The 18,779-nt window shown below is 43.0% G+C and overlaps 1 non-coding gene across 1 annotated transcript; it reads left to right on the top strand.

The window, feature by feature from the left end:
* The first annotated feature begins 11,860 nt into the window (after nt 1–11,860).
* On the top strand, nt 11,861–11,967 carry LOC120271203. The gene has a single exon (XR_005539824.1). It is a non-coding gene; the product is annotated as a small nucleolar RNA R71 (small nucleolar RNA).
* Nucleotides 11,968–18,779: the final 6,812 nt, after the last annotated feature.

The following is an 18,779-nucleotide window of genomic DNA, read 5'->3' as shown; positions in this document are numbered from 1 at the left end:
GGAAGCTTTCATTGGCATCGATTCTGCGAGGTGTGCCCTAGGCTTAACAAGGGAAAATTTGGAGAAGATGCGGCTAATCCACAAGACCATCGACATGAATACCAAGGGTGTTTTACATATGGATTGCATGTTTTTACTTTCGATTTCATTATTGATTGTATCTTACTCCATGGAGAGCTAAACCCCTATTGAGTACTTGGACTTGTAAACCCTAGGATGATATTGTTTCTTTGATCTTTCTATTATGATGTCTTTAATTGAGTTCTAATCTTGAATGCTTGTTCAATGGATTTTCCCTTAGAGTGACACTAGGGTTGAGAGTCTACATTGGTAATTCTTGTAAGTGAGTGAGACACCATGAGGGTTAGACAAAGCAAGATTGGAGAGGGTCGAGAGGGTGAGTCAAAAGGTAACAGAGCATCCCTTTTCTTCTTCAGTGTGATTTATCCTACCTCCATGTTCCTAGAGTCCTTTGCGGTTATAATAGAGTGAAAGAGAAACTCCGCTGGGGCTTAGTTGTGCTAGTAACAGAGTGAGGGACACGTTGAAGTAAACATTAGTATGTGTGGCGTAATTGTAACTGGGGGTCTTTTGCCTAGACCAAAGGGTTATATCTATATTAGGGAATATGGTTTTTGACTTGGAGTCCCTAGAGCTTTAAGCACCTTTGCACAGTGTGAGGTGTCGAGACTGAGTGATTTCTCCACCGGGGCATAGTGTGAGGTTAGTCACGGTTGAGCTTAGGTTTGGGACAATGAATTTTAGGAGTTCCACGACTCATTAAGCATCAGTTAGGAGACATAATAGTTAGTTTTGGACTTGAAGCATTAGTCCTAGGGTGAGCAATATCCGCGTACCCCACTTTCTGTCGATTGTCTCTCCTATCATTTACTTGCATTCTCTTTTTCTTTTCTTATTTTTGTTTACATTGATTCCTATTCAAACCACTATTGATTGATCCTCACTTTAGTTAGATAGCAATGTTTGTGTTTCTGATCACTATTCCTTTTGGATACGACTACCAACACAACAGTGTATTATTACCTCGACAAACCTGTGCACTTGTAGTATACACACAAAGGGTGTGTCAAAGGGTAAATAAGCGAGGAGAATACCGGTGATGGATTGGCAACAAACGAAAAACTTGAGAGGATCTCAGATATAAGAGAAAGAGTGGAAAAGAAAATGCACAATCGCGAAGAAGTCTTTAATGGAAGGAAGAGAAGGTGAATGGCCGTGCTAGAGCATATACCTAAAGTATGGTCGTGCTGACACACCCCTTGCTTGTATACCATAAGTGCACGGGTTATCGAAGTAATAATTACCCTGGTGAGTGGGTAGTCATATCCATAGGGAATAGTGAACATAAACACTATAATTGCTATTGAACTATGAGGATGGTGATTAAAAGATAGTGTAAACAATATCAATGTGGAAGAAATTATGAAAACAAGAGAGAGAGAGAGAGAGAGAGAGAGAGAGAGAGAGAGACGTGTTAAAATGAGAGGAAAGTCGATCGATAGAAAGTGGGGTACCCGAACATTGCCCACCCTAGGACTATTGTTTCAAGTGCAAGACCAATCATTAAGTCTCCTAACTTACTTTTAACGAGTTATGAAAATTATAAAATACAAGGTCCCAAACCAAAGGTCAACCGTGACTAGCCCTACACTATGCCCCGATGGAGAAATCAATCAGTCTCAACACCTCACACTGTGCAAGGCTGCTTAAAGCTCTAGGGACTCCAACTGATAAACCCTATTCCCTAATATAGGACTAACCCTTTGGTCTAGGCAAACGACCCCTAGTCACAATTAAGCCCCAGCACTTAGGATTACTTCAACGCTTCACTCTATTGGTTACGCAAGTAAGCCCCAAAGGAGTTGCTCTCTTAGCACTTCACTCTATTGTGATCGCAAAGAACTTGTGGAACACGGAGGTAGAATAAATCACACCGGGAAAAAAAAGTGATGTTCCGCTACCTCTCGACTCACCCTCTCGACCCTCTCCAATCTTGCTTTATCTAACAGATAAGTTCTTGTGTGTTAAGAATGCGAAGTGTTCTTTCCTTACAATGAGTAATACTTTTATCAGGTTTAAGCGCTAATACCTGTGTATTTGTGTTCTTTTGCGTAGGTAGGGTTGTGAAGCTATGTTTTAAGAAAAGTAGCCAAAAGTAGATCGCGAATGCACTATTTGATGAAATCTTGGAAGGAACAAGCGTGAAGACACAAGTTGGGCTCAAACAAACGTGAATGTGTGCCACCCTGCTGACTTGTGCATTGATAGCAAGATCTTCACCAATGAAAACGCTTATTGAAGAAGCGACGTGATATAAGGCATAAACATGTGCCCATTTTTGTTGCCTCAATGAAAAGTGGATTCAGGATTATTTTTGGCAGAGTATTGTAGAAAGTACTGTAGAAAATATGGCACGTCCGTATATGCGTGACAGGGCTTCCCGCAAGTGCACGGAGTTGTCAAAGAAATAAATCCCAGGTGAGTGGCGTATCGTATCCACAGGGAAAAGGGAATTAAAATACTTAATTTGTTTCTTAACTATATTAAAGATGAATAGTGATATGTGTGACAAGATTTAATTCTCAAAAGTAAAATAACATTAAAGAGAGCAAAAATAAAGGAGAAGGTAAGCCAATCGATAAAGATGGGGTACCCGGGTATTGATCCGCATAGGAAAATCATTTCAAGTGCAAGAATTCTTTATTATGCTTCCTAACTAATGCAATGGTGAGTCAGGGATATCCTTTAATACATGGCCCCGAATCTAGGGTTAACCAAGCCTAATCCTCTACATGTCCCGGAGGAGAGGTTGATCAACCTCTCAACCTCACACTCATAAGAAGGATTGAATTAATCTATGGGGATTCCAAGTAATAAATCTCTTCCTAATTGTAGACCTAACCCTTGGTCTAGAAGAAAGGGCCCTAACCTCAATTAAGCCCTAGATGCTAAAATCACCTCAACGCTTACTCCGTTGCACTCACAACTAAGCCCCAGCGGAGGGTCATCCCTTAGCTCAATCAACCTATTATGGCAACAAAGAACTCGAGGAACGGAGGTAGAATCTATCACACCTGAGGGGAAAGGGGACACTCCTATACCTCTCGACTCACCCTCTCCAATCAAGCTTTGTCTAACTCTCGTAGTGTGTCACTCACTCATAAGGGTTACCACATGAACTCTCAACCCTAGTGTCACACTAAAGGAGTATTCAAACAATCAAACATTCAAGATTGGAACTCACAATAACATCAATTAATTAAAAGCATAATAAAAAGATTCAACAAAACTAATACATCATAGTGTTCACAAATACCCAAGTACCCAGTAGGGGTTTAGATCTCCATGGAGCACAATACAAACGATAATGAAATCAAATGTAAAAGAAAACAATCTGTAGGAAAACCCCCTCGATAGTCGTGGCGATGGTCTTGTGGAGAGTCCTCTACTCGTCTCAAGATCCCCTTGTCTGGTATAAGATACGCCTCGCCAAATCAATCCGACGGAGGCTCCCTTACCAATCTTCTTCCAAAGAGATGATGATGTTGGAGTGGTAGAACCTCTCCAAATCCCTAGCTAATACCTCTCAAAACCCTAGCCGCAACCCTCTCTCAAGTTGGGGAAAAGATGGAGGTAAGAATGTTGAAATCGGGGCTGAAATCAGCCGTAAATAGGGTTGGAATCGGGATTCCACACACCCCTATGGATATTCCACACGGGCCTATGGAATTAACGCACGGGCGTGTGGAATTTCCGCACACCCGTGTGGCTCCTCTGTTTTGCTCCTTCTTCGGCCGGTTGTGAACAGTACCGTGTGGAGATCTTGCTAAATATGCACAAGCCGGAATACTAGGATGTAACTTCCTTCGTGCCCCTCCGAATCATTTCCTTAATCGAATACAAGGAGGTTGGCACACATTCTAGCATTCTAAACCCGACTCATGTCCCCGCGTTTGAGCCTTCTCAAGATCTCCTCCAAATAATGCGTAAAATAATATACAATGGTTTCTTTCACAAATAATCGGCCTCACAACCCAACCTTCATAAAAGAACATAAATACACATGTATTAGCTCTAAAACCTGACAAAATTAATGCTCATCATAAGGAAAGAATGCTTCGCATTCTTATCGCACAAGCACTTATCAAACTCCCACACACTTAAGCTTTTGCTTGTCCTCAAGTAAAAGTTAAAACATTGTATGCATAGATGAAGGGACTATTGGAAGTGCTTGGACTTAGGTTCACCAAATCATGCAAAGAAAGCATTCTAATAGTAAAGGAAATTTCAACACTAAATACGAAAGAATCAATGCTCTACCTAAAAACTTGAATAAAAAAGGACAACAAACCCGAAATCGTGTAAGTGTGTGAACTCACTCAAATTAACCCGAAGTATACTCCTCAAAGTTCTAGGTATAAGGGACTTATTTATCTACAAAGAGTACCAAACATTTCAAAAAGGGTACTAGCTTCACACATCCTCTAAGGTAGCCCTTTCCAAAGTGGCCGCTAAGGTGGCTTTCACACTTTCGAGGTGGTAGGTCTTTCTACCGGGGTGGTAGCTTTCACACATCCCATGAGATAGCTCTTTCACTCAATAGGGCAATAGTTAGTATCTGACTTATGAGAGTAGCTTCATACATCATGGGTGGTAGCTATTTCCATCCAACAAGCACAATTAAACGATAAAAACACTTTGTTCTTTCTTTCTTTTCCATTTTTCCATATAGTAAAGCAACACAAGAAACAAAAACTAAAACTGGTCCCTTTTAACCTTAGACTTGAGTTTCCAAAAAGAGTTTAAAGAGTGAGAAGTGCACAAAAATGTTATTCGGGCAAAAATTCCTAAAAATTCAAGCAAGAACTAGAGCATGAGAACATTCAATGTGAAAAATTCTCCTAAACTCAAGAATACCGTCATTGCAACTAAGGTGAACCGCCATTGGCTATGTGAGCATATATATCAATAAAAATAGTGTAAAAGATATGTGCACTATGAAACTCCCCCCCCCCCCACACTTAAGTTGTACATTGACCTCAATGTACACATGCAAGCACACTTATAATGTATATCAATAAAGAATAAATGTGGGAGAAGCAATCGAAGCAATACTCCCCTGACTCCTAGTGTCGCATTTGATAGAGCTAAATCCTTGGGGGTGATGTTCCAACGGGTTGTGAGGCACACACGACCAATTGCCGAAGCACCTTGGTCGTGTCTATGACAAGTTCTCAATTCCCATGATGACAAAACCATCTACACGCATATACGAGCGGTTTAGTAGAGCTCAATAAAAGAAAAACAAAACTTGAGTATATATTATATAGAGCAAGAAATACAACTCGAGACAACAAAATGAAAATAAGCTCAGAAGGGAAGTCCTTTCTGAGGATAACATGTCCAAAATAAAATGCAAGTAAAAATAAAAGCAAGTCAAGTGTCGGCGCCACACTCTGTCTCCTTTGCTACTGGTGCTAGATCAAAAAGTGTTTGTGGGTCCAATGATGGTGATCCAGGGGGCATCTGGGAGGTACGCGGTCGCAGTACAAAAGTGCGGCAGCATCTCTCTAAAGGATCTGCTGTAAAATTTCGAAACGTGCCATGAACTCTATGAACTGTGCGGCTTGCATCACACGCACCTCTACTATCTCCGCTTGTGCCTCAGCGATCTCTATTCGTATCACCCCTTTGCATTCTCGAGCCTCTCAGAATGATCATAGGCCCTAGATGGCGAAAACATGCACACTGGGGGTGGGTCTTATACTAGAGGGACTGCCTCTGTCTGATCTCTCTCTTGTTGTGACTCTAAAGTTGGCTGAGACCCTTCGGCTGCGGCTTCCTTAGACCCAGTTGGCATATTCAGCACAAAAACACCCCTTGGATGTCTCTTGATCATACATATAAGCCTCATTGTTTTCAAACCGAGGGGTGCTAGAATTATCGTTTTCTCAGCACCTCTAATCGTATCTTGTAGACCCATCCCAAGAATGAGTCTAGTGATGTATGGACCTGAGAAAATGACACCAACCATGGGGTAATGTCCCTGATGCCTCAAATACTCCACTACAATGTGTCCCAGATGAATCAGCTCATTTCGCACCATGGAGTATTAGTATATAAGTTCCTGTTTGCTAAGGACTCCCGTGCTATCACCGCGAGCGTTCACTGATCTAATCAAGATGGCATAAAGGTATATGTAAATAGGTCTAGAAAGACACGTGGCCTTCGACACTCCTGGCTCGTATCGCCCTCGTTCACATAGTATTCGGTAAGCCTTCTGGGGGGTTAAGTTTTCACAATAGTCAGTCGACATCTCATCATACTCTTCTGTTCTAATGAACTCCTCATCATATAACCCAAGTCTAACAGAAATCTGTGTGAGGCTCATGTTATGATGCTGCCCAAAGGCTCTAAACTAAATGGTAGCGACAATATCAAAATCAGCGTACGAGCGGTCAAACTAAAATGAAGCGAGCACCTCCAATGTGAGTGGGTGAATGGCGGGATCACTAATACTCAAAAGCTTGCGCCAACCACCCACCGATAGTAATTCCTCAACCTCATCAGCTATGTCATTTGCTAATTGCAACTCCCTCATTGAGCTCACGTCAGGGATCCGTGTTTGACAAAATTTAAACTTTGCTAGTCACTCAAATCAAGTTTTATGTACAGGAAGTGTGAATTCTATGCATTCCGGTTCAGGACTAGGCTCCCTAGGACGCTTACCCACTACCTTCTTCGATCTGGGGGCCATACCTGGATGTTTTGGAAAAGGGCATAATTAGTTTTGACCAAAATATAATTCGGCAGGAATTCACACGGTCATGTGGAAAATCCAGACGTCTGTATTGATTCACGGGGCGTGAAAAACCTCAACGCCTTTGCCAAAAGCTGTGAATGCATCTCCCTCTCACTTTCAAAGCTCATGAAAACATATCAAAGATCATTTTAGCCTGGAATCGAGGCACATTTTCCACTTTAATCGAATAAAATCGAATAAAATCAAAATAAGGGCATCCTCAAGATGAAACAGGGGTTTTACCGATGAGTTAAACTGAAAAATCTCTGAAATCGGAGAGAAACTCAAGTTATCACTCAAGTTATCAATGAAAACTCACCGCAGGGAGGTCGGGAGAAGTGCTGGGGAATGTTCTCTACTCAGTTGGAAGTGTGCTAAGGAGATAGGCGCAGCTTTATGACGCCTGCACATCCACATGGGCGTGGCAAATGTACGCACACCTGTGTGCCTTTGCATGAGAGACTCGCAGGGGTGGATGCACGCCCCTGTGCACTCTCGAGAAAACATTCACCTACTCCGAACACAACCGCACGGGCGTGTGGAAATTACACATGCCTGTGCGCCCGACCCACAGGGGCAGGCGCATGCCCCTGTGCGCTCTCTGTCAAACCGAGAGAAATCACTAAGTGTTTCGCACGCCCATGCAGAAATTCCGCATGGGCATGGAAATTCACAGGCCCAACTCTCAGGGGCATTCGCACACCCCTGTGCGCTCTTGGGATGGAGAAGGGATCAGCTGCAGAAATCCGCACGGGCATGTGGAAAATACCGACGCCTGTGAGTTGGTCACGTGCATTAGTCACAAGGTTGCCCACAGGGGTGAGTCTACGCCCCTGTGGGATCTCGGGAAAAAAAATTCCCATGTTTCTGCAGAACAACGCACGCCTGTTAGGTAATTCTGCACGGCCGTGCGATAATCTCAAGGTCGCTCATAGGGGCGAGTCCACGACCCTGTGTCTTCTCTGGATAAGCTTGCAATACAACCCCACGGGCGTTTTGAAATTCCACACGCCCGTGCGTTTTCTCTGGATGACTTGAAAAACTCTGCAGGCTCTGCAAAAATTTTTTGAACATGTTTACACATTTAGGGCCTGCTCTCTTATGCAACAATTACCAGCAAAAAACAATAGAAACAAGCTCAAGCGAATAAATCTTCGCCAAATCCACATGAAAACACAGGATGACACAGAAATCCACCAAAATGAAAACAACACAAGCATCTAAACATGAAGACACCAACACTTAACAAGTTATTCATGCAAAACTAAACTATGACTAGGAAAAAATAGTAAACACTTGTGTTGCCTCCCAAGAAGCGCTTGTTTAACGTCACTAAGCTTGACGTACCTTGTCTTACCTCACGGGGGTTCATAGATGAAAGTTGCCCTCCTACCCATGGCTTGAAAGCATGATGAGCGAAGTCTCTTGAGAGTAGAGGGTGAATTGTCGGGCTTGGGACTACCTAGAAATGGTTCATAGTTCAGTTAGGTCACACCTCCAACAGTCTTGGAGTGTTTATGGTGGCGTCTCCTTGCCCTCTTCATCTTCTGGAGCACCTTCTTCAAGATCCCAGGGGTAGACGGTACTTCTTCAGTCGAACCAAGCATCATTACTTCTTCAATTTCTTCCTCTTGGTTGAACAAACCCTCATACGGGTCTGGATTGAACATTTCCTGCATGTATACGTCAACAATCTCATTAGTAGTGTCTAGAAAATACAGAGTATCATCAAAATCAAGAGAATGGCGCATGGCTTGAGCAAGGCGGTTTGTGAGCTTGTCATCTCCGACTCTCAAAGTTAGCTCCCCGCAGTCCATGTCAATCAATGCTTTGGAAGTCCGCAAGAATGGTCTCCCAAGTATCAATGGTATATCCGCATCCTCATCGACGTCTAGCACTACAAAGTCGACCGGGAAAATGTACATGTCCACCTTGACAAGCACGTCTTCAATAATGCCCCTCGAATGTCGCACCGTTCGGTCCGCCAATTGCAAAGTTGATAAGTGCTTGAGTAGACATATTTTTATATATGTTTTACATGCATTGAGCATCATTTTTAATATGGTTTATGTCTCATATTGTATATTTGGTGTTCTTTTATGCATATAGGTTGTGAATACCTTGAAGAGTAAAAAGGAAGCAAAGATGGGTTATAAAGACATAATGTTGAGAGTTCTTGTTCAATTCAAGGACCAAGACACGAGAGGAGTTCATGAACGTGGAGATGTGTGCCAACTTCCAAGAAGATTCAAGTCAATTCACTAGTTGGAAGGGCACAAAGGCAGCCACATCTTCATATTCCTTCTCTTTGTGAAGATTGCAAGACCTCTCAAAGATACGTCGATGAAAAAAAGTTTTATAGCCTACCACATGGACGTTCGCCCGGATATGTGGCCTCAAGAGAAGAGTGTTTGGACCGCGTTTTTGTGAAAACTACTGTAGCGGTACTGTAGCAAAACAACTGTTCACGCGCCAGTGTGGAAATTCGGCATGCCGGTGTGGAAAATTCTGCAGCCCACGCGGGCGCGTGGAAAATCCACACGGGCACGTGGGGGCACGTGACAGACGCGATCTAAAGCCTATAAATAGCCGTTTTGCCCTATTATTTCTCATCTTTTGTGCGGCTCTTGAGGGGTGAGACAGCTAGGGTTTGGAGAGGAAGTCTTTGCGGCTTTGGAGGCGCTTCATCACCAACTTTGATCGATTCCTCCTCCATCATAGCATCAAGGAAGCCACCGGTGAACCTAGCTTCGGAGTGGGTCCTTCAAGACGTCGAAGCTCTCCATCAAGGCCATCAGTTCATATATAAGGGGGTTTATTTCTATGGTTTTAATGTACTTTCATTCATTGATTCTGTGTTTTGTATGTTGCTCCATGGAGAGCTAAAACCCTACAGGGTATTTGGTCTTTTGAACCCCAGGATTCTCATCTTTTGTGGATTTGCTTAGTGTTTCTATTTAATCCGAGTTTGATTAAGTTTTAATCTTGTATTCTCATTGCTTGTTTGTTTAATTAATCCTTGTGGTTGATTGGATTTGCATGATTTGTTACTTTGATGTGAGAGAGGTCTCCATTAGAGTTAGAACTTCAAGATTAAAGAGGGTTGAGAGGGTGAGTCATGAGATAGTGGAGTGTCCCCTCTCCCTTCCGATTGAGTGTATTCTATATCCGTTCCTTAGGCTCTATGCAACCATATTTGGTGTGAGGCATGAGATTGAGAGATTTCACCGCCGGGACCTTGTAGGGGGTTAGGATCCTTCACCGGGAATTAGGGTTGGATCAATCTTTAGGAATCGGATACACCTCTTGGAATCCCTAGAGTGCTTTGAAGTCATATGTGGTGTGAGGTGTTGAGATTGAGCAATTTCTCCACCGGGACCTCGTAGGGGACTAGTATCGGTGATCGGGAGGTCGGATCCGATTATATTTGGATTTTCATGACTTAACTTACTCATCATAGAAACACTTTGCTTATTCGGTACCTAATACCTGAATCCTAGTGGAAGCATTGCCCGAATACCCCACTTTTACTAATTGAGATCTCCATCCATTTAACCCTTGCATATTATCTCCGGTATTCACTTCTTCGCACATTAGATCATCACACCTTTCCATTTATCATTAGGTTAGAAAGCAGAGAAGAAGTTAGTACTAGTAGCCCTGTTCCCTATGGATTTGACTACCCACTCACCGGGGTAATTATTACTTCGACACCCGTGCACTTGCGGTTTACACGCATATTCGGACGCGTGTCAAAAGTCATCCGAGTGGGCCTAGGCTCGCCCAAACCTAGATTTTGAAAGAAAGTGTATGGCATGACGTTGATGCTAGCCCCTGAGTCCGCCAATTCCATTTCTTCACCTAAATTGCCAATATTACACGGAATGATGAACCTTCCTCGGTCTTTCTTCTTGTTCGGCATGTTCTTTTGCAACACCGCCGAGCAAGATGCATCTAAAATCACTGAAGCACACTCCTCTAACTTCCTCTTGTTAGTCAACAAGTCTTTCAAGAATTTTGCATATTTAGGCATTTGAGCTAATGCCTCAACAAAAGGAATATTGATGTGGAGTTGCTTGAACAAACTTAAGAACTTATTATACTATTCATCCCATTGGTCATTCTTAAATCTAAGGGATAAGGGATGCTCGGCTTGAAAGGTGGGGTTGCCACCTCCTTCTCTTTGCTTGTTCCCTCTTAAACCTCTATAACCTTGGGTGCGTATTCTTTTGGCTTCTCACCTGGAAGCCTACCTTCAACCTCACGACCACTTCTCAAAGTGATCGCCTTAACATGCTTTCTAGGGTTTGCCTCGGTATTGCTCGACAAGCTTCCATGTGGCCTTTTCGAGAGAGACTTTGCAATCTTCCCCGCCTGATTTCAAGATTATGCAAAGAGACGGTGTGATTGCGAAGTCTAGCCTCAACAGATTCAAACCTTGTATTTGAAGATTGCCCAAATCTAGTCAAGGCCTTCTCCAAATCATTCATTCGGGTTTCCAAACCTGAAACTCTGTTTTCCACATTCGGGGCTTGTCGTTGGAAACTCGGTGGCCCCATGGCCTTTTGTGGACCTTGGTTGCTCCACAAGAAATTGGGATGATTCTTCCACCCTAGATTATAGGTATTACTATATGAGTTTCCTTGAGTCCTCATGCCATTACCTACAAAATCGACGTTCTCAACCGAAGATGCATCACCAATAAAGAGCGGGCAATCGGAGGGAGCATGTCCTCCAGCAAACCCGTTGCAAGTACTAACGGCCGCCACTCTGTTTGAAGTTAGAAGATCTAACTTCTTACACAAATTTTCCACTTGCACCGCCAATGAAGTTTCTGCATCTATCTTATGAAGACCGGCCAACGTTTTCTTCTCCCTGGCATTCCATTGGCAGTTGTTTAAACCCATTTCTTCAATAAGTTGACGGGCCTCATCGGGGGTCTTGCTACCTAAGCTACCTCTTGATGCCACATCCAAGAGTTATCTTGTACTCAGATTCAACTCGTTGTAAAAATCCTGAACAATCATCCACTCCGGGAATCCGTGTTGTTGGCACTTTCTCAGGATCTCCTTGAACCTCTCCCATGTCTCGAATAGAGACTCCAATTCTGACTGTTCAAAGGATGAGATCTCATTCCTAAGCTTTGCAAATTTTCTAGCAGGGAAATAATGGGCTAGAAAAGCTTCTACCATCTCCTCCCATGTAGTAATCGAGGCTCTAGGTAATGAGTGTAGCCACTGCTTTGCTCTCCCTTTTAGTGAAAATGGGAAGGCTCTCAACTTGATGGAATCATCCGTCACCCCATTTATCTTGAGCATATCACACACCTTGAGAAAGTTCTCTATGTGATTGTTTGGATCCTCATCGGCCAAACCATTGAACTGTGCGGATTGCTGCAACATATGGATGAATGCCGACTTTAGCTCGAAATTCTGAGCTGTAATTGGGGGTCGCACAATACTCGATTGTGTGCCCAAAACTGAGGGTCTAGCATAATTAGAGAGTGTTATCTATTGCTCATTCTGTTCTGCCATATTATCTGACCCTTCAACATCCAAATCAGCTAGATTAGATTGTTCTTCCACAGGTCCTTTCCCTTTTCTTCTAAGTGTTCTTTTAAGCTCGGGATCTCCTTCAATCAATATTAAGGGGTTCCCTCGGGTCATCAACCTGAACCTGCACAAATTAAAGAAAACAAATCAGAATGATGATAGAAAAGAAAATGTGAAATAGAATGGATAAAGGAATAGCTAAGGAAACAAAAGTGCAAAGTATCTCTAAACGCCTATTCACTGGCAACAGCACCAAAAACTTGACAAGGCTCCCCATAAGTGCACGGAGTTGTCGAAGTAATAAATCCCAGGTGAGTGGGGTATCGTATCTACAGGGTGAAGGGAATAAAAATACTTAATTTGCTTCTTAACTATATGACAGATGAATAGTGATATGTGTGACAAGATTCAATTCTCAAAAGTAAAATGATAAGTGCTTGTGTGATATGAATGCGAAGCATTCTTTCCATATGTTGAGCATTACTTTTCTCAGGTTTATACACTAATATGTGTGTTTTTATGTTACTTTCGTTCAGGTAGGGTTGTGAGTCTGAGTATGAAGGAAAGAAACCAATGTGGATCATAATGCATCGATTTTGGAGGAAAACTTGCTAAGGTTTAAACGCGAAGACATAGGTCGGGTGTGAGATGCTAGAATGTGTGCCAACCTCCTCGGATTTGAGTTAGCACAACCATTTGGAGGGGCACAAGGGCAGTCACACTCAAGCATTCAAACTTATGCACATTGAACAAGATTTCCACCAACTTGCCTGTCATTAAAGAAGCAAAGCGATCCACGACGTGAACGTGTGCCTGTTTGCGTCACCTCGATGAAAGTATGGACTCGGGAAGTATTTTAGGGCAGGTACTGTAGCGAAAGGACTGTAGTAGCACTGTTCATAGCCGGCCGAAAATCACAATTCCAAAGAATCCACATGGGCGTGTGGAAATTACCCACGCCCGTGCGGAAATTCCATAGGGGCGCCCACAGGGGCGTGTGAATTCCCGATTCTAGCCCTATTTAAAGCCGATTCAACCCTGATTTCAGCATTCTTTTCTCCATCTTTTACCCAACTTGAGAGAGGGTTTCGGCTAGGGTTTTGGAGAGGTTCTACGGCCCGGACATCGTAATTCCTTCGGAAGAAGGTTGGTAGGGGAGCTTCCGTCAGGGCGTATCCTATACCGGACAAAGGAATCCTTGGACGACGAGTAGAGGACTTTCCACAAGACCATCGACACGACAATCGAAGGGGTTTATATATGGATCCATTGCTTTTACATTCTATTTCTTTGATTGTACTTAGCTCCATGGAGAGCTAAACCCCTAGTGGGTACTTGGGTGATTGTGAACCCTATGATGTATTCGTTTCATTGAACTTCTTTATTATGCTTTCAATAAATTGATGTTTATTGTGAGTTCCTACCTTGAATGCTTGATTGTATGAACATTTCCCCTAGAGTGACACTAGGGTTGAGAGTTCTTGCTGGTAACCTTGTGAGTGAGTGACACACCACTAGCGTTAGACAAAGCTAGGTTGGAGAGGGTTGAGAGGGTGAGTCGAGAGGTACTGGAGCGTCCCCTTTCCACTCCGGTGTGATAGATTCTACCTCCATTCCTTGAGTTCTTTGCGGCCATAATAGAGTGAATAGTCTAAGGGATGAATCTCCGCTGGGGCTTAGTTGCGCGTGCAACAGAGTGAAGCGTTGAGGGGATCTTAGTATCTAGGGCTTAATTGTGGTTAGGGACCTTCCGCCTGGACCAAAGGATTAGGTCTATAATTAGGAAGAGATTTATCACTTGGAATCCCTAGAGCTCATTGCAACTCTATGCGAGTACGAGATGTTGAGATTGTTCGATTTCTCCTCCGGGACATGTACGGAGTTAGGCATAGTTGACCTTAGATTTGGGACTATGTATTTAAGGATTTCCACCATTAACCATTGCATTGATTAGGAAGCATAATAGAGGGTTCTCGCACTTGAAGCGATCATCCTAGGCGGAGCATTATCCGAGTACCCCATCTTTATCAATTGCCTTACCTTCTCCTTTACTCGTGCTCTCTTACTTGTTGCTTTTACCTTTGAGAATTGAATCATTGTCACACTTATCACTACTGATCTTTCACATAGCTGATAAGTACTTGTGCGATATGAATGCGAAGTGTTCATTCCTTATGTTGAGCATTACTTTTCTCAGGTTTTTACACTAATATGTGTGTTTTTATGTTACTTTTATGCAGGTAGGGTTGTGAGGCCGAGTATGAAGGAAATAGGCCAAAGTGGATCATAATGCACCTATTTTGGAGGAAATCTTGCTAAGGTTCAAACGCGAAGACATAGGTCAGGTGTGAGATGCTAGAGTGTGTACCAACCTCCTCGCATTTGAGTGAGCACATCCATTTAGAGTTGCACAAAGGCAGTCACACTCGAGCATTCCGATTTATGCACATAAGAACGAGAGCTCCACCAATATGTATATCATTGAAGAAGCAAGTGATTCACGACGTAAACGTGTGCCCGTTTGCATTACCCCGATGAAAATATGGAATTGGGAAGTTATTCAGGTCGAAGACTGTAGCATACCACTGTAGTGACAATGTAGCAGCACTGTTCACAGCCGACCGAGAAATCAGAGAAACAGAGAATCCACACGGGCGTGTGAAAATGATCCACGGCCGTGTGGAAATTCCGCACGGGCGCGTATACCGTTCACGCCCGTGGAGTCGCCCGATTCCTGCCATATTTAAGGCCGATTCAGCCCCGATTTTGGTATTTTTTTCTCCATCTTTTCCCCAACTTGAGAGAGGGCTTCGGCTAGGGTTTTGAGGGGTATTGGCTAGGTTTTTGGAGTGGTTCTATGGCTCCGACATCGCGCATCGTTCGGAAGAAGGTTATTGGGAGAGCTTTCGTCGGCATCGATCCGGCGAGGTGTATCCTAGGCCGGACAAAGGATCCCTTGCGACGAGTAGAGGACTCTCCACAAGACCCATTGACACGACCATCGAGGGGGTTTCTTTATGGATTCATTGCTTTTACATTTGATTTCTTTGATTGTACTTAGCTCCATGGAGAGCTAAACCCCTAGTGGGTACTTGGGTGATTGTGAACCCTATGATGTATTCGTTTCATTGAACTTCTTTATTATGCTTTCAATAAATTGATGTTTATTGTGAGTTCCTACCTTGAATGCTTGATTGTATGAACATTTCCCCTAGAGTGACACTAGGGTTGAGAGTTCTTGTTGGTAACCTTGTGAGTTAGTGACACACCACGAGCGTTAGACAAAGCTAGTTTGGAGAGGGTTGAGAGGGTGAGTCGAGACGTACAGGAGCGTTCCCTTTCCCCTCCGATGTGATAGATTCTACCTCCATTCCTTGAGTTCTTTGCGGCCATAATAGAGTGAATAGTCTAAGGGATGAATCTCCGCTGGGGCTTAGTTGCGCGTGCAACAGAGTGAAGCGTTGAGGGGATCTTAGTATCTAGGGCTTAATTGTGGTTAGGGACCTTCCGCCTGGACCAAAGGATTAGGTCTATAATTAGGAAGAGATTTATCACTTGGAATCCCTAGAGCTCATTGCAACTCTATGCGAGTACGAGATGTTGAGATTGTTCGATTTCTCCTCCGGGACATGTACGGAGTTAGGCATAGTTGACCTTAGATTTGGGACTATGTAATGAAGGATTTCCATGACTCACTATTGTATTGATTAGGAAGTATAATAGAGGGTTCTTGCACTTGAAGCGATTGTCCTAGGCGGAGCATTATCCAAGTACCCCATCTTTATCGATTGCCTTACCTTCTCCTTTACTCGTGCTCTCTTACTTGTTGCTTTTACCTTTGAGAATTGAATCATTGTCACATTTATCACTATTGATCTTTCACATAGCTAAGAAGAGAATTAAGTGTTTTTATTCCCTACTCCCTGTGGATTCGATACCCGCTCATCCGGGATTATTACTTCGACAAACCCTTGCACGTGCGGGATATACGTAAGGGGACCTTGTCAGTGCATAAGGCGAAGATTGAGATTATCTAAAACCTTCCTCCACCTACAAATGTGAAAGGGATCCGTAGTTTCTTGGGACATGTAGGTTTTTACATAAGGTTCATTATGGACTTTTTGAAGATCTCCCAACCGTTGACTAAACTCTTGGAGATGGATACCCCTTTTGATTTTGGGCACAACTGTTTGAATGCGTTTAATGTGTTGAAAGAAAGGTTAGTGCAAGCACCAATTCTGACAATACGGAAGTGGAATGAGCCTTTCGAAGTAATGTGTGATGCTAGTGATTATGCAGTGGGAGCGGTCTTGGGGCAGAGGACAGATAAGAAATTTCGACCGATCTATTATGCTAGCAAGACTCTCACAAGCGCGCAAGAGAATTACACCAACACTGAAAAGGAATTATTAGCATTAGTGTTTGCCTTTGATAAATTCAAACGGTACCTCATCTTATGTAGTGTCACAGTATTCACAGATCATTTGGCACTCCGTTATCTCATGAACAAGGCAGACGCGAAGTCGAGATTGATTCGCTGGATCTTATTGTTGCAAGAATTTGATATGGAAATAAAAGATAAAAAAGGAACAGAGAATGTGGTCGTAGATCATCTTTCGAGATTAGAAGATTGTGAGGGGCAAGAACCGGCAAGCAAGGAAATCAATGATTTCTTCCCTGAAGAACATCTGTATGTGGTACAGAAATCAGAATCAAAGGACACCCCATGGTTCGCAGATTTTGCGAATTATCTATCAGGAAGGGTATTGAAGCAGGGCTTAAGTTTTCAACAGAAGAAGAAGTTTTTCAGTAACCTGAAGAACTATTTCTTGGAAGATCCTTACCAATTCCGTATTTGTGCAGACCATGTGTTGTGAAGGTGCGTTTCTAGGGAGGAAGGTTGGAACATCATTGCGCATTGTCATTCAGGCCCAGTGGGAGGGCATTATGCCTCAAGTCAAACTGCGGAGAAAGTTCTAGCCGTTGGCTTTTAATGGCCAACTTTGTTCCAAGATGTTCATCAGTTTGTTTTACGATGTGATAGTTGTCAAAAGGCTGGAAACCTATCGCGAAGAGATGAGATGCCTCAGAATCCTATGCAGTTCTGTTAGGTGTTTGATGTATGGGGAATTGATTTCATGGGACCATTTCCAAAGTCCAATGGCAATCAATATATTCTGGTAGCAGTTGATTATGTTTCCAAGTGGGTGGAGGCCCAGACTCTTCCAACTAATGATGCAAGAACTATGGTGAAGTTTTTGAAGAGGTTGTTTACTCGATTTGGACCTCCAAGAATCATCATTAGCGATCGGGGGACCCATTTTTATAACACACAGTTGGCGAAAGTGCTAAAGTGTTACGGAGTACATCATCGGCTTGCTACTCCCTACCCTCCGCAAATGAGTGGGCAAGTGGAAGTCACAAACAGAGAGCTTAAGAGAATCTAAACCAAATCCGTGGAATAAGGAAAAAGGGATAGGTCGGAAAGGTTAGAGATGACACACTTTGGGCTTATAGAATAGCATACAAAACCCCAATAGGGACCACTCCCTATAATTTAGTGTATGGAAAATCTTGTCATTTGCCGGTGGAATTAGAGCACAAAGCATATTGGGCAATCAAGGTGATGAATTTTGACTTGCGCAAATCTGGAGAGCAACGAATATTACATCTCAACGAGTTAGACGAATGGAGGATGAAGGAATATGAGAATGCAAGGATATACAAGGAGAGAATTCTGAAGTGGCATGAAAAGCATATTAAGACTCCGAAGGGCTTCAAAGCGGGTGATCAGGTATTGCTATTCAACTCTCATCTTCGGTTATTTCCGGGGAAGCTCAAGTCTAGGTGGTCTGGCCCTTATACCGTAACCAAAGTTTCACCTCATGGAGCTATTGAGATTACCCATCCAGAGAAGGGCACATTCAAGGTTAATGGACACAGGCTGAAACCATACTATGGTGGAGAGATTAGTAATGACGACAGGGAAGTATTTTTACTTCATAAGACCCCGTGAGGTAAGACAAGGTACGTCAAACTTAATGACGTTAAACAAGTGCTTCTTGGGAGGCAACCCAAGTGTTTCCTATTTTTCTTAGTCGAATAATGTAGTATTTTGCATGAATAAATTGTTGAGTGTTGGTGTCTTGATTTTTAGATGCTTGTGCTGCGATTTTATTTTAGGATTCGAGTATTCATCGTGTGTTTTCATGTGGATTTGTCAAAGTTGGGTCATTTGAGCTTTATTTCATCATTTTCACTGGTAAAACTTGCATAATAGGGCAGGCTCTGAGTGTGTAGACATGTTCAGAAAATTTCTACAGAGCCCCGCAAAATTTTTCAAGGTAATTAGAGAAAACGACGGGCGGTGGTATTTCCCGCAGACACCCGTGACTTGCAATCGC

Source organism: Dioscorea cayenensis, chromosome 10 (genome assembly GCF_009730915.1).
Source record: "Dioscorea cayenensis subsp. rotundata cultivar TDr96_F1 chromosome 10, TDr96_F1_v2_PseudoChromosome.rev07_lg8_w22 25.fasta, whole genome shotgun sequence".
NCBI classification, from domain to species: Eukaryota; Viridiplantae; Streptophyta; class Magnoliopsida; order Dioscoreales; family Dioscoreaceae; genus Dioscorea; species Dioscorea cayenensis.
This window is presented reverse-complemented; position numbering and strand designations above follow the sequence as displayed.